Source organism: Chiloscyllium punctatum, chromosome 12 (assembly GCF_047496795.1).
Source record: "Chiloscyllium punctatum isolate Juve2018m chromosome 12, sChiPun1.3, whole genome shotgun sequence".
Lineage (NCBI taxonomy): Eukaryota > Metazoa > Chordata > Chondrichthyes > Orectolobiformes > Hemiscylliidae > Chiloscyllium > Chiloscyllium punctatum.
The window spans coordinates 100,914,988-100,930,197 of NC_092750.1; the positions used below are offsets into that span (position 1 = coordinate 100,914,988).

Here is a 15,210-nt window from a genome sequence, read left to right on the forward strand (position 1 = left end):
GCTCACACGCAGCGAGGGGGGGGACACGCTCACACGCAGCGAGGGGGGGGACACGCTCACACGCAGCGAGGGGGGGACACGCTCACACGCAGCGAGGGGGGGGACACGCTCACACGCAGCGAGGGGGGGGACACGCTCACACGCAGCGAGGGGGGGGACACGCTCACACGCAGCGAGGGGGGGGACACGCTCACACGCAGCGAGGGGGGGGACACGCTCACACGCAGCGAGAGGGGGGACACGCTCACACGCAGCGAGGGGGGGGACACGCTCACACGCAGCGAGGGGGGGGACACGCTCACACGCAGCGAGGGGGGGGACACGCTCACACGCAGCGAGGGGGGGGACACGCTCACACGCAGCGAGGGGGGGGACACGCTCACAAGCAGCGAGGGGGGGGACACGCTCACACGCAGCGAGGGGGGGACACGCTCACACGCAGCGAGGGGGGGGACACGCTCACACGCAGCGAGGGGGGGGACACGCTCACACGCAGCGAGGTGGGGGACACGCTCACACGCAGCGAGGGGGGGGACACGCTCACACGCAGCGAGGGGGGGGACACGCTCACACGCAGCGAGGGGGGGGACACGCTCACACGCAGCGAGGGGGGGGACACGCTCACACGCAGCGAGGGGGGGGACACGCTCACACGCAGCGAGGGGGGGGACACGCTCACACGCAGCGAGGGGGGGGACACGCTCACACACAGCGAGGGGGGGGACACGCTCACACGCAGCGAGGGGGGGGACACGCTCACACGCAGCGAGGGGGGGACACGCTCACACGCAGCGAGGGGGGACACGCTCACACGCAGCGAGGGGTGGACACGCTCACACGCAGCGAGGGGGGGGACACGCTCACACGCAGCGAGGGGGGGGACACGCTCACACGCAGCGAGGGGGGGACACGCTCACACGCAGCGAGGGGGGGGACACGCTCACACGCAGCGAGGGGGGGGACACGCTCACACGCAGCGAGGGGGGGGACACGCTCACACGCAGCGAGGGGGGGACACGCTCACACGCAGCGAGGGGGGGGACACGCTCACACGCAGCGAGGGGGGGGACACGCTCACACGCAGCGAGGGGGGGGACACGCTCACACGCAGCGAGGGGGGGGACACGCTCACACGCAGCGAGGGGGGGACACGCTCACACGCAGCGAGGGGGGGGACACGCTCACACGCAGCGAGGGGGGGGACACGCTCACACGCAGCGAGGGGGGGGACACGCTCACACGCAGCGAGGGGGGGGACACGCTCACACGCAGCGAGGGGGGGGACACGCTCACACGCAGCGAGGGGGGGACACGCTCACACGCAGCGAGGGGGGGGGACACGCTCACACGCAGCGAGGGGGGGACACGCTCACACGCAGCGAGGGGGGGGACACGCTCACACGCAGCGAGGGGGGGACACGCTCACACGCAGCGAGGGGGGGGACACGCTCACACGCAGCGGGGGGGGACACGCTCACACGCAGCGAGGGGTGGGACACGCTCACACGCAGCGAGGGGGGGGACACGCTCACACGCAGCGAGGGGGGGGACACGCTCACACGCAGCGAGGGGGGGGACACGCTCACACGCAGCGAGGGGGGGGACACGCTCACACGCAGCGAGGGGGGGGACACGCTCACACGCAGCGAGGGGGGGGACACGCTCACACGCAGCGAGGGGGGGGACACGCTCACACGCAGCGAGGGGGGGGACACGCTCACACGCAGCGAGGGGGGGGACACGCTCACACGCAGCGAGGGGGGGGACACGCTCACACGCAGCGAGGGGGGGGACACGCTCACACGCAGCGAGGGGGGGGACACGCTCACACGCAGCGAGGGGGGGGGACACGCTCACACGCAGCGAGGGGGGGGACACGCTCACACGCAGCGAGGGGGGGGACACGCTCACACGCAGCGAGGGGGGGGACACGCTCACACGCAGCGAGGGGGGGGACACGCTCACACGCAGCGAGGGGGGGGACACGCTCACACGCAGCGAGGGGGGGGACACGCTCACACGCAGCGAGGGGGGGGACACGCTCACACGCAGCGAGGGGGGGGACACGCTCACACGCAGCGAGGGGGGGGACACGCTCACACGCAGCGAGGGGGGGGACACGCTCACACGCAGCGAGGGGGGGGACACGCTCACACGCAGCGAGGGGGGGGACACGCTCACACGCAGCGAGGGGGGGGACACGCTCACACGCAGCGAGGGGGGGGACACGCTCACACGCAGCGGGGGGGGACACGCTCACACGCAGCGGGGGGGGGACACGCTCACACGCAGCGAGGGAGGGGACACGCTCACACAGTGAGGGAGGGGCATACACACACAGCAACGGAGGGACACACACAAACACAACAAGGGAGGGACACGCACACACACAGCATGAGGGACACACACACAGCAAAAGCGACAAGCACGCAGTGAGAGAGGGACATGCATACATACTCACACAGCGAGGGTGGTACACACAGACATACAGTGAGCGAGCGATATGCATACACACACATACAGAGCGAGGGGAGGACACCCTCACACACTGCAAGAGGGGCACACACACTCACAGCAAGAGGGACACACACAAACAGCGAGGGTGGGACACGCACACACACAGCGAAGTTGAGACAAGCAGACACAGCTAGGGTGGGACATGCTCAGAAAGCGAGAGAGGGCACACACACACACACAAAGTGAGGGAGGGAGACACGCAGACATGCACACACACAAACACACACACACACACACACACAGTGAGGGAGGGACACGCATGCACACACAGTGAGGAAGGGGCAAACACACAGTCAGGAGAGTTACACACACATAGTGAGGGAAGCAGACGTACACACACAAACACAGAACAATGGAGGGACATGTGCACACACAGTGATGTGTCTCCTCGGACATGTAATCATCCAGCTCTCACTCCAGTCTGTTCCCTCACAGGGTCACCGTCTCTGTGACTCCCAGGTACAACTAGGCCTCGATCCTCAGTGCGGATTTCTCTTCTCCCAGGTGTGAGTCAGCCTCAAGCTCCTGCTCCAAGTTGCTCCCTCACACAGTCCCTCCCTCTGTGACTCGGTGCTGATTTCGAGCCTCCTGCTCTGCTTTTTATCCAAATCCAAGTCCCAGTCGGCCTCAATCCTCGTTGCTGATTTATATTCTCCCGTTTTGTGCTGCTCTCTCTCAGGTCCTCTCCCTTTGTGACTCCCAGGTAATGATAGGCCTCAAGCCTCAGCTGAGGTTTATAACATCCCATTCCACACTGCTCTCTTACAGGATCGCCGTTGGGCCTGGAAGACAGTGGGGAAGAGGAGGATTAGACAGAGCAGAGGGTGTTACAGTGATTGAGGGAGCTGTATGGGATGGAACAGGTTATCGGGGAGCTAGGCAGACCTGCAGTAACTAAAGAACGTTACTGGAAGATACAGCGAGAGTTGCAGACACTGAAGAAGGTAAAGGAAATAGAGAGATGGTGGGTTGTTCATGACGGAGCTTTGCAGAGTCGAAAGGGCTTCAACGTTTGGTGAAGATCTGGAGCTCGGGTGCTCGTTGTTGTGGTTCTGTTCGCCGAGTTGGGAATTTGTGTTGCAGACGTTTCGTCCCCTGTCTAGGTGACATCCTCAGTGCTTGGGAGCCTCCTGTGAAGCGCTTATGTGATCTTTCCTCCAGCATTTATAGTGGTTTGTATCTGCCGATTCCGGTTGTCAGTTCCAGTTGTCCGCTGTAGTGGCCGGTATATTGGGTCCAGGTTGATGAGCTTATTGATTGAATCTGTGGATGAGTGCCATGCCTCTAGGAATTACCTGGCTGTTCTCTGTTTGGCTTGTCCTATAATAGTGGTGTTGTCCCAGTCGAATTCATGTTGCTTGTCATCTGCCTGTGTGACTACTAAGGGTAGCTGGTCGTGTCGTTTCGTGGCTAGTTGGTGTTCATGGATGCGGATTGTTAGCTGTCTTCCTGTTTGTCCGATGTAGTGTTTTGTGCAGTCCTTGCATGCGATTTTGTACACTACAGTGGTTTTGCTCATGCTGGGTGTCAGGTGAGTTGTTGTCTGAGAGTGGCTGTTGGTTTGTGTGCTGTTATGAGTCCTTGAGATCGCAGTAGTCTGGTTGTCAGTTCCGAAATGTTCTTGATGTATGGTAGTGTGACTAGTCCTTTGGGTCATGGCATGTCTTCATTCTGTTGTCTTTCCCCGAGACATCTGTGGATGAAATTGTGTGGAGTTTGACCCCACCCCGCAGCTCACCAATAGGAAAAACAACACACTGAGAAACCGACAAAAAAAATGGACAGATAAGCAGGTTTGACCGTCAGAGTGTGAAACCTGAAAGCAACAACACCCCCAGACTCTATGGACTACCTAAAGTGCACAAACCAGCCATCCCACTCAGACCCATAGTATCACTACCAGGGACACCACCACACAAACTGGCTAAAGAACTACAGCAGAAACTGAAACACCTGATCAGTGGATCCAGACACTCTGTACAGTCAACACAGGAATTCTTGGACATCATCAGAAATATACACATAGACAAGGAAGAAACTATGGTCTCATTCGATGTAACGGCACTGTTCACCTCTATCGACAAAACCCTAGCCAGAGAAACAATAGCCAACCTGCTGGACAGACACAACAGACAACAAGACGGGGAACCTATCAACAAAGACTCCATACTCAAACTACTGGACCTGTGCCTCACAACACACTTCACATTCAAGATCCAAATATATGAACAAATCAACGGCACCCCCATGGGCTCACCCATCTCTGGACTCATAGCAGAAGCGGTAATGCAAAGGTTAGAACAAACAGTCTTACCGCAAATTCACTCAAACTCTGGGTCAGATATGTGGATGACACCTTTGTAATCATTAAAATCACAGAAATAGAGAACAAACACCAGATCATCAACGCCACACTCACAGGAATCTGATTCACTAGAGAGGAAGAAAAGGACAACCAACTCCCATTCCTAGACGTGATGGTACAGAGAACACCAAACGGAGAATTCACCACAAAGGTTTACAGGAAAGCCACACACACAGACCAAGTCCTGAACTACGAAAGCAACCACCCCAACACACACAAAAGAAGTTGCATCAAGACACTATTCAAAAGGGCCACAACACACTGCAGTACACCAGAACTGCAAAAAGAGGAAGAAGAACACCGATACAATGTATTCGCCAAAAACGGATACCCCCACAATTTCATTAGGGATTGTCTGTATGGATTTGCTAGACGACTTTCCTCTGATTTTGATGAGGGCAGTGCAGATGATGTGGTTTATATGGAGTTCATTAAGGTCTTTGACAAGTTCCCACATGGAAGGCTGGTCCAAAAGGGAAGAGCCATAAGACCATAAGACCATAAGACATAGGAGTGGAAGTAAGGCCATTCGGCCCATCGAGTCCACTCCGCCATTCAATCATGGCTGATGCGCATTTCAGCTCCACTTGCCAGCGTACTCCCCGTAGCCCTTAATTCCTCTAGACAACAAGAACCTATCAATCTCGGCCTTGAAGACATTTAGCGTCCCGGCTTCCACTGCACTCCGTGGCAATGAATTCCACAGGCCCACCACTCTCTGGCTGAAGAAATGTCTCCGCATTTCCGTTCTGAAATGACCCCCTCTAATTCTAAGGCTGTGTCCACGGGTCCTAGTCTCCTCGCCTAACAGAAACAATTTTCTAGCATCCACCTTTTCAAAGCCATGTATTATTTTGTACGTCTCTATTAGATCTCCCCTTAATCTTCTAAACTCCAACGAATACAACCCCAGTATCCTCAGCCGTTCCTCATATGCTAGACCTGTCATTCCAGGGATCATCCGTGTGAATCTCCGCTGGACACGTTCCAGTGCCAGTATGTCCTTCCTGAGGTGTGGGGACCAAAACTGGACACAGTACTCCAAATGGGGCCTAACCAGAGCTTTATAAAGTCTTAGTAGTACATCTCTGCTTTTATATTCCAACCCTCTTGAGATAAGAGACAACATTGCATTCGCTTTCTTAATCACAGACTCAACCTGCATGTTTACCTTTAGAGAATCCTCGACTAGCACTCCCAGATCCCTTTGTGCTTTGGCTTTATTAAGTTTCTCACCATTTAGAAAGTAGTCCATTCCTATATTCTTTTTGCCAAAGTGCAAGACCTCGCACTTGCTCACGTTAAATTCCATCAGCCATTTCCTGGACCACTCTCCCAACCTGTCTAGATCCTTCTGTAGCCTCCCCACTTCCTCAGTACTACCTGCCTGTCTACCTAACTTTGTATCATCGGCAAACTTCGCTAGAATGCCCCCGGTTCCCTCATCCAAATCATTAATATATAATGCGAACAGCTGTGGCCCCAGCACCGAACCCTGCGGGACACCGCTCGTCACCGGCTGCCATTCTGAAAAAGAACCTTTTATCTCAACTCTCTGCCTTCTGTTAGATAGCCAATCCTCAATCCATCCCAGCAGCTCACCTCGAACACCATGGGCCCTCACCTTGCTCAGCAGTCTCCCGTGTGGCACCTTATCAAAGGCCTTTTGAAAGTCCAGATAGACCACATCCACTGGGTTCCCCTGGTCTAACCTACTTGTTACCTCTTCAAAAAATTCCAACAGGTTTGTCAGGCATGACCTCCCTTTACTAAATCCATGTTGACTTGTTCTAATCAGACTCTGCTCTTCCAAGAATTTAGAAACCTCATCCTTAATGATGGATTCTAGAATTTTACCAACAACCGAGGTTAAGCTGATTGGCCTATAATTTTCCATCTTTTGCCTTGATCCTTTCTTGAACAAGGGGGTTACTACAGCCATCTTCCAATCGTCCGGGACCTTTCCTGACTCCAGTGACTCTTGAAAGATCTCAACCAATGCCTCTGCTATTTCCTCAGCAACCTCTCTCAGAACTCTAGGGTGTATCCCATCGGGGCCAGGAGATTTATCAATTTTAAGACTTTTTAACTTTTCTAGCACTATCTCTTTCGTAATGGCAACCATACTCAACTCAGCCCGGTGACACCCTTTAATTTTTGGGATATTACTCCTGTCTTCCACTGTGAAAACTGACGCAAAGTACTTGTTAAGTTCTCCTGCTATTTCCTTATCTCCCATCACTAGGCTCCCTGCATCAGTTTGAAGTGGCCCAATGTCTACTTTTGCCTGTCGTTTGTTTCTTATGTACTGAAAGAAACTTTTACTATTATTTCTAATATTACTGGCTAGCCTACCTTCATATTTGATCCTCTCATTTCTTATTACACTCTTTGTTATCCTCTGTTTGCTTTTGTATCCTTCCCAATCTTCTGATTTCCCACTGTTCTTAGCCACTTTATAGGATCTCTCTTTTTCTTTAATACATTTCCTGACTTCCTTTGTCAGCCAAGGTTGTCTAATCCCTCCCCGGTTAATCTTTCTTTTCTTGGGAATGAACCTCTGTACAGTGTCCTCAATTATACCTACAAACTCCTGCCATTTTTGCTCTAGTGTCTTCCCGGTTAGCCTCTGCTTCCAGTCTATTTTAGTCAGTTCCTCTCTCATGCCCTCATAATTACCTTTATTCAACTGTAACACCATTACATCAGATTTCGCCTTCTCCCTTTCAAACTCCAGACTGAACTCTACCATATTATGGTAGCTACTTCCTAAGCCCATGGGATCCAAGGTAAGTTGGTAAATTGGCTCCACAATTGGTGGAGGGTTGGTTTTCTGATTGAAAGCCTTTGCCCAGCGGGTGTACCACAGGGATCTGTGCAGGAGCCATTGCTGTTCATTATGGACATTAATCACTCGGATGTGAAAGCAGAAGGTAACATTAGTAGGTTTACAGATAACATGAAAGGTGAGGGTGTTGTCCAGAGTGAGGGGGATGGACTCAGGCTGCAGTCTGATATCGATCAGATGATAAACTGAGCAGAGTAATGGCAGACAGAGTTTACTTCTGATCACTGTGAGGTAATGCATTGTGGGAAGTCTAATAAACGAATGATATACATCATGAATGGTAGGTCCTCCTGGAGTACTGAGGAATACAGGGACCTTGGTGGGCAAGTCCCTGGATGTCTGAAGGTGTCAGCACAGGTAGACAGGGTCGGGAATACGCCTGAACTGGGAACAGGAGGGGGACCCACATCCTGGTGGGGAACGTTACTGGAGCTGCTCGAGAGGATTTAAACTCGTCTGGCAGGACTGTGTGACCCCAAAGAGTTGTAAGGCCAGAAAGAAAGTTGAGGCTGGTACAAATGTTCAAGAGAGGAATATAAGTAGACAAGGCAGGCAAGAACATAGCAGACAATTAGGGAAAACTGGTGGATTAAACGGCAGTTATTTCAATGCAAAGGCCCAGACAGATAAGGCAGATGAACCCAGAGCATGGATGGGAACATGGGATTGGGATCCCATAGATATTACAGAAACACAGCTGAGGGAGCAACAGGAGCAGCTCAATGATCCGGAGAATACAGGAAGGATAGAACAGGAGGCAAATCAGGAGGAGAGCGGGTGGGTTTGATTGGGGGAGAACATCCCAGCAGTACCTCGAGGGAGGATTCATGTCGGATCGCCCAGTTAAACGATATTAGTGGAACTGAGAAATAAAAATTGGTCATTAGTTTTCTACGGTCGGACTACAGCGATAGGCAATGGGAGATGGAGGAGCAAATATGTCAGGAGATTTCAGATATCTCTGAGAATAATAGGGTTGTAATGATAGGGGATCTTAACCGTTCCAAACCTGGACTGGGATTGCTACTAAGTTAAGCATTTGGATGGAAAGAATTTGTTAAGTGTGTTCCGAAAACTCCCAGTCATTATGTAAGTGGCCCAACTGGAGAATGGGGCTATACCTGACCTCCCTTTGGGAAACAAGCTCGGGAACGGGACTGAGGTGTTAGTGGGGGAGCACTTTGGAAAGTTACCACAATTGTATTAGTTTGAAAATAGTGATGGAAAAGGACAGGCCTGGTCCACAAGTTAAAGTTATTCAATGGAGCAAGATAGTATTAGACAGGAATTTTTAAAGTAGATCTGGGTCGGCTATTTGCAGATAAAGGGAAGTCTGGCAAGTAGGAATATTTTAAAACCGAGATAAAAGGAGCGTTCAGCGCCAGCGTGTTCCTGTTGGTGTGCAGCTCAATGCTGACTGAATTAGGAAACACTGGCTGAGTTTCGAGGCTGTGGTCAAGATAAAAGGGGTCACATGTCAGATCTAACTGGCTGACTCAAGGGAATCCCTTCAGGAGCATCGGGGCTGTAGAAATACACTTAGGATGGAAATCAGAAATGTAAAAAGGGGACACGAGATCGCTTTGGCAGAGAAAGTTAAGGAGAATCCAAAGAGACTCTACAAGTGTATTAAGAGCAAAAGAAGAGCTCGGGACAAACCCGGTCTCCTTAATGATCAATGAAGGCAACGATGTGTGAAACTACAAGATCCAAAGCAAATATTTCACTTTGGAACTTACTGTGGATAAAGACTGGGGCACTCAGGGAACTAAACAGTGTTTGGCCTGACCACTATTGGAATACTGTGTGCAATTCTGGTCTCAATGCCATCGGAAGGATGTCGTGGAACATGAAAGGGTTCAGAAGAAATGACCAAAGATGTTGCCAGGGTTGGAGGGTTTGTGCTTCAGGGAAAAGCCTGAATAGGCTGGGGCTGTTTTCACTTGAACATGGGAGGCTGAGGAGTGAACCGATAAAAGGTGTTTAAAATCATGGTGGTCATCGATAGGGTCAATAGACAAGGTCATTTCCCCAGGCGAGGGAAACTTTTCAAAGGGGTCTAAAGGACAACTGGCTCCCACAGAGTGGATGGAATAAGCTGCCAGAGCAAATAGTGGAGGCTGATAGAAATACATTTAAAAGGCATGTGGATGGGTGTATGAATAGCAAGGGTTCAGAGGGATATTGGCAAAATTGTGGCAAATGTGACTAGAAACGTCATGCAGGAGTTGGTCCGAAGGGCCTGTTTCCGTGCTGAACATCTCTATGACTCAACGTCTTGAAATGAGTCCACATTATAGAAAAGGAGGTGCTGGAGGTTTTAAAACACAAAGGTAGATAAATCCCCAGGACCTGATCAAATGGATCTCAGGACATTGTGGGAAGCTGGTGAAGAAATTGTAGGGCCCCTAGCAGAGATATTTGTAACATAGAGAGCTGTGTGTGATAGGCTGATAGACTGGAGGGTGGCATTGTGGACAGTGAAGAAGGTTTTCTGAGATTACAAAGGGATCCTGATTAAATGTGTGAATGAATGGCTGAAAAACTGTAGATGGAGTTTAATCTGAATAAGTGCAAGGTAATGCATTTTGTGCAACAAACACGGGCAGGGCTCATACAATTAATGGCAAGGCCTTCAGTAGTGTTATAGAACAGAGGGACCTCAGGGTTCAGCTACATAATTCTTTGAAGTTTGTAACATGGAGAGACAGGATAGTTTTAAAAAGGTGCTGGCCTCACTTGCTTTAATTGCTCAGTCCTTTCGATATAGGAGTTGGGAAGTAGCATTGAGATTATGCAGGCCATTGGTGAGTCCTCTTCTGGAATACTGTGTCCAGTTCTGGTTGCCCAGTTATAGGAAGGATATTATTAAGCTGGAAAGGGTTAGGGAGGAGATTTACTGGGATGTGGCTGGGTACGAAAGGCTTCAGTATAAGGAAAGGCTGAATAGGTTGGTATTTTTCACTGAAACCTGAATGTTGACAGATGACCTCATAGAAGTTTATAAAATCATGAGGGGGATAGATAGAGTTAATGGGAGTTGTCTTTTCCCATGGACAGGGGAGTTTCAAGACAAGGCACGACTTTTTTAAGTTTAGAGGAGAAACATTTTTAAAAAAGACACGAGAGGCACATTGTTACACAGAGGGTGGGTTGCGTGTGGAATGAACTTGCCAAGGAAGGGGTGAACATGGGGACAATAACAATGTTTAAAAGACATTTGGATTAGTACAGAAATAGGAAAGGTTTGAAGGGATGTGATCCAGGAACAGGCAGGTGCGATGAGATCAGTTTTAGAGTATGGTTAGCGTTAACCAAAGAGTACGGTATGACTCTGACTATGATTGTAATGTTATGTCATCAATTAAGAAAGGCTGCAAGAGAAAGCCAGGGAACTACAGACTGATGAGCGAGACATCAGGGTGGGTCAGTTGTTGGAGGTCATTCTGAGAGGTAGGTCTTACATGCATTTGGAAAGATAAGGCCTGATTACGGACAGCCAGCATGGCTTTGTGCATGGGAAAACATGTCCCACAATCTTGACTGGAGTTTGCTCAAGATGTGACCAAAAAGATAAAAGATAGACTAAAACAAGAGCAACAGACGTTGTTTCTGGCTTCTGCAAGCCCTTGTTCAGGGTGTAGCATGATACATTAGTTAGTAAGGGTAGATCACAAGGGATCAGGGAGAGCTCACCAACTGGATATAAAATGGGATGACAGTGGGAGACAGAGGGTGGAGACAGAGGGTGGAGACAGAGGGTGGAGACAGAGGGTGGAGACAGAGGGTGGAGACAGAGGGTGGAGACAGAGGGTGGAGACAGAGGGTGGAGGGAGAGGGTTGTTGTTCAGACTGGAGGCCTCTGACCAGCACTATGCTGTAAGGATTGGTGCTGGGACCACTGTTGTGCACCATTTACATAAACAATTTGAGTGAAAATACAGGAGTCCCTGTTCGTATGTTTATGGATACCAAGATGAGTGGAAGAGTGGGCAGGGAATATAGTTATCGAAGGGGATGGTAATCAACTGGGCCAAGGAATGAAAGATGGAGTTTAATTCAGGTGTTGGATTTAGTTAAGACAAACCAGGGAGGACTCATACGGATAATAGTTGGGCCCTGGGCAGTGCAGTCGAACAGAGAGAGACCAAGGGGTGCAGTTACATTGTTCCTTGGACTGGCATCACAGGGCGACAGGGTGTTGAAAGCAGCAATTGGCACACTTGTCTTCATTGGTCAGAGCATTGAGTACATGAGTTAGAGATATTGGTAACACTGTCGTCAATATTTCTCCTGGGCAGAGGAGGCCACAGGGCGACGTTATAAAGGTTTATGAAACCATGTATGATCTAAGTAAGGTGAATTGACAAGGGTAGGTGAGTCCAAAGCTAGAGGCATAAATGTGGGGTGAGAGAGCAAGGATTTAAAGAGGGAGCTGAGGGGCAACATTATCCACAGAGGATGGTGCATAGACGGAACGGACTGCCAGAGGAAATGGTAAAAACAAGTACAATTTCAACATTGAAAAGACACTCGGGCAGGTACATGGAGAGGTGAAGATTTGAAGGGATATGAGCCAAACACAGGCAAACACGACTCATTCCATTTAGGGAACCTCGGCTGAAGAGTCATGCCGCACAGAAACAGACCCTGTGTCTCCAGTTGTTGGAGGAGGAGACTATCGAGGCAAGGCATGTTGTAGAGACTGAAGCAAGTTACAGTGATACAGATGGTCATCTGGACTGGAGGTTTCAAATATGTGAAATAATTGGTGAGAGGGGAGGAGATGACAGAGATAGGAACTGTTATAGGAGTTAGAATCATTGAAGACACTGGTCCTCAATACAAGCCATAGATACAGTGTTGGAGAGGGAATAGAGAACAGAAAGATCCCAGGCAGCATTACCACCCTCTCGTGGGAGGCCTGCTTTCCCCTCAGTTGTTCTGATGCTCCCTAAGAAAGCACAGGCCTGGACTGATACCTGGGAACTCCCGATGCTGTCTCATTACAACATAACCTGCAGCAGGCGTGGTGATTGAGCCTGGGGTGTGTCTGTACTGTGCTCCCCTCCAGCACTTTCTCTATGTCATGTCTTGTTAGCTGATGTTTGGATCCCCCTTATTACTTTCTGCTCTGTGCACTGGAATGATCTTACCTGGCAGCAGGATGTATTGAAGACTCCCGACCTCCCTGACTTTGTCTTTCTGGCTGACCAACCATCGTCCCAACCAGCAGTTGGCAAGTCTATTGAGTCAGGAACTCCATGAGTACCTGTAGAAGACACAGAAATAGGCAGAATGGGAAATTAGACTAATGCTTTGAGGGTTACACATTAAGAAACATCCATCGGGTGCATTCCTGTCTTTAGTGAAGTAATCTAAGGTGGGACTGGGATATCACAGGTATTACAGAAACAACAGCTGAGGGAGGGACAGGACAGGCAGCTCAATGTTCCAGGGGACAGATGCTGCAGGAAGGACAGAAGGGGAGCTGAGAGAGGAGGAGAACTGCTGGTTCTGATGGGGTGAAACATCCCAGCAGGACTGAGAGAGGATATTCCTGCAGGATCGCCCAGTGAAGCTGTGTTCGTGGAATTAATCAATGACAATGGGTCTTCCCTTTCCTCTGATTGTTCTACAGACCCCGAGAGCCCCGCCCTCCTGCACCTTGACCTTCCCAAGATGGCGGCCCTGAGGCCCGCGCTCCCTCTTCCCTCAAACAAATGGCGGCCGTGACCCTGGGCCACTTCCCTGATCAGAGACCGCCACCTCCTTACCCGGGCCTGGAGGGTCTTTTTCGAGTTTTTTTTTAACCTTTACTTGTGAATTCTCTCCGCTCCTTTCTCCCAGCGAGGCTCTGAGCACCGCTCTCTGAAGCCGCTCGCAGCCGCTGCCGGAGAAAGCAGCTCCATTTCTCTCTGCACTGACCAATGTGACATTGCGCATGCTCTGCATTGAAACCAAACTGCGCGTGCGTCTGAGGTTATCAGTGAGTTCATAGATAATATTCATAACTGCACAGACTGATGGGTAAAATATTAGTCATTAACAATTGTTTTGTCAAGTTACAGTCATAGAGATGTCTAACATGCAAATAGATTGTCTGGTCCAAATCAACCATAACGGCCAGGTATGTAAATTACTAATCGTTCTGGGAGTTTGAAAAGAAGTTTCTTACTCGAGTTGTGTAAATCGATTGGAAATATGTACATTATCAGATTTACATTTCAACTACAGGATTTCTTAAAATCTCACATTGATTTATGAGAGAGATTTAATGCTCCACTATATCATGAGAATGATCAATCCTGCAAAATAGTTTGCTCTCTGACCAATCTTGAAGCGTTCACTCCCGAGAATGCTTTGGCCCCGCTCCTCATTCACTCTGGTTGGAGGACCGGCCACTCCTCGGTCCTCCTGTTCCGCCCCTTCCTCCCAATTGCAGAGTTGATTCGGGCGTGACTTAGCAGGCAAGGGACAAAGGAAGTTCGAGTCGATGTTTTGTGTCGCGGTGAAAATATCCCGAATCTTGGACGAGAGGCCTGGGTTCAATTCACTGCTTGTGCAGATATGTGTAATAACAACTTTAGCAGGTTCATTCGGAAAACTAAGGGAAGTCAGGAACAGTGAAAACAAGAGAAAATGCATTCAATGTGATGGGGCTTTCAATGCTCAGATGATTTGACTCTTTACCAAGCGTTTCAGGGTCCCAGTACAGACTATTGCACTGCTCTTCGTGCGCAGCCAGATACCACGATTGTAGGGCAAAGTGGTGGGATATAGAGGTGCTTTTCTGGAAGGCGCTCGGTTTTTGTGGGGAAAACAGTTGAGAAGGAGTCGGGTTTTGTATGGAGCTACCTGTCCCCCTCCTGTTGCAGCCTCTTATTATTGCTCTGACTCTACCTCGTACATGGAGAAAGTGAGGACTGCAGATGCTGGAGATCAGAGCTGAAAAATTTATTGCTGGAAAAGCGCAGCAGGTCAGGCAGCATTCTGTACCTCGTACATGTTTGGTAGAGATCAGTGACATTTCGTAAGCCCACAATACAAGATCCATCACTCTGTTTAAGTCAGTAAAAATCACTTGTAGCACAATAGTCAGAGAACAATACAGCGCAGAACAGGCTCTTCAGTCCTTGATGTTGCGCCAACCTATGAACTATTCTCAGCTCATCCCCCTACACTATCCTGAAATCACCCATGTGCTTATCTAAAGGATTGTTTAAATCTCGCTATAGTGGCTGAGTTAACGACATTAATAGGTAGTGGATTCCATGCCCGAACCACTCTGAGTAAAGAACCTGCCTCTGACATCTGTCTTAAATCTATCACCCCTCAATTTGTAGATATGCCCCCTTATACACACTAATGTCTTCATCCTAGGAAAAAGACTTTCACTGTTTACCCTATTGTCGGACTCTGGCTCAATTTACTAACTTACTTTCTTCTATGTGTGAGCCAAGTCCTGCGTGTTCTTTAA

General features: G+C 50.4%; 1 long non-coding RNA gene across 1 annotated transcript in view; it reads right to left on the reverse strand.

Moving 5' to 3' along the window:
* Positions 1–12,997, reverse strand: part of LOC140483502 (uncharacterized) — a 30,714-nt gene extending 17,717 nt beyond the window's left edge. The window contains exon 1 of the long non-coding RNA XR_011961995.1: positions 12,887–12,997. This is a non-coding gene — a long non-coding RNA (uncharacterized lncRNA). The remainder of the gene's footprint in view (positions 1–12,886) is intronic.
* Positions 12,998–15,210: the final 2,213 nt, after the last annotated feature.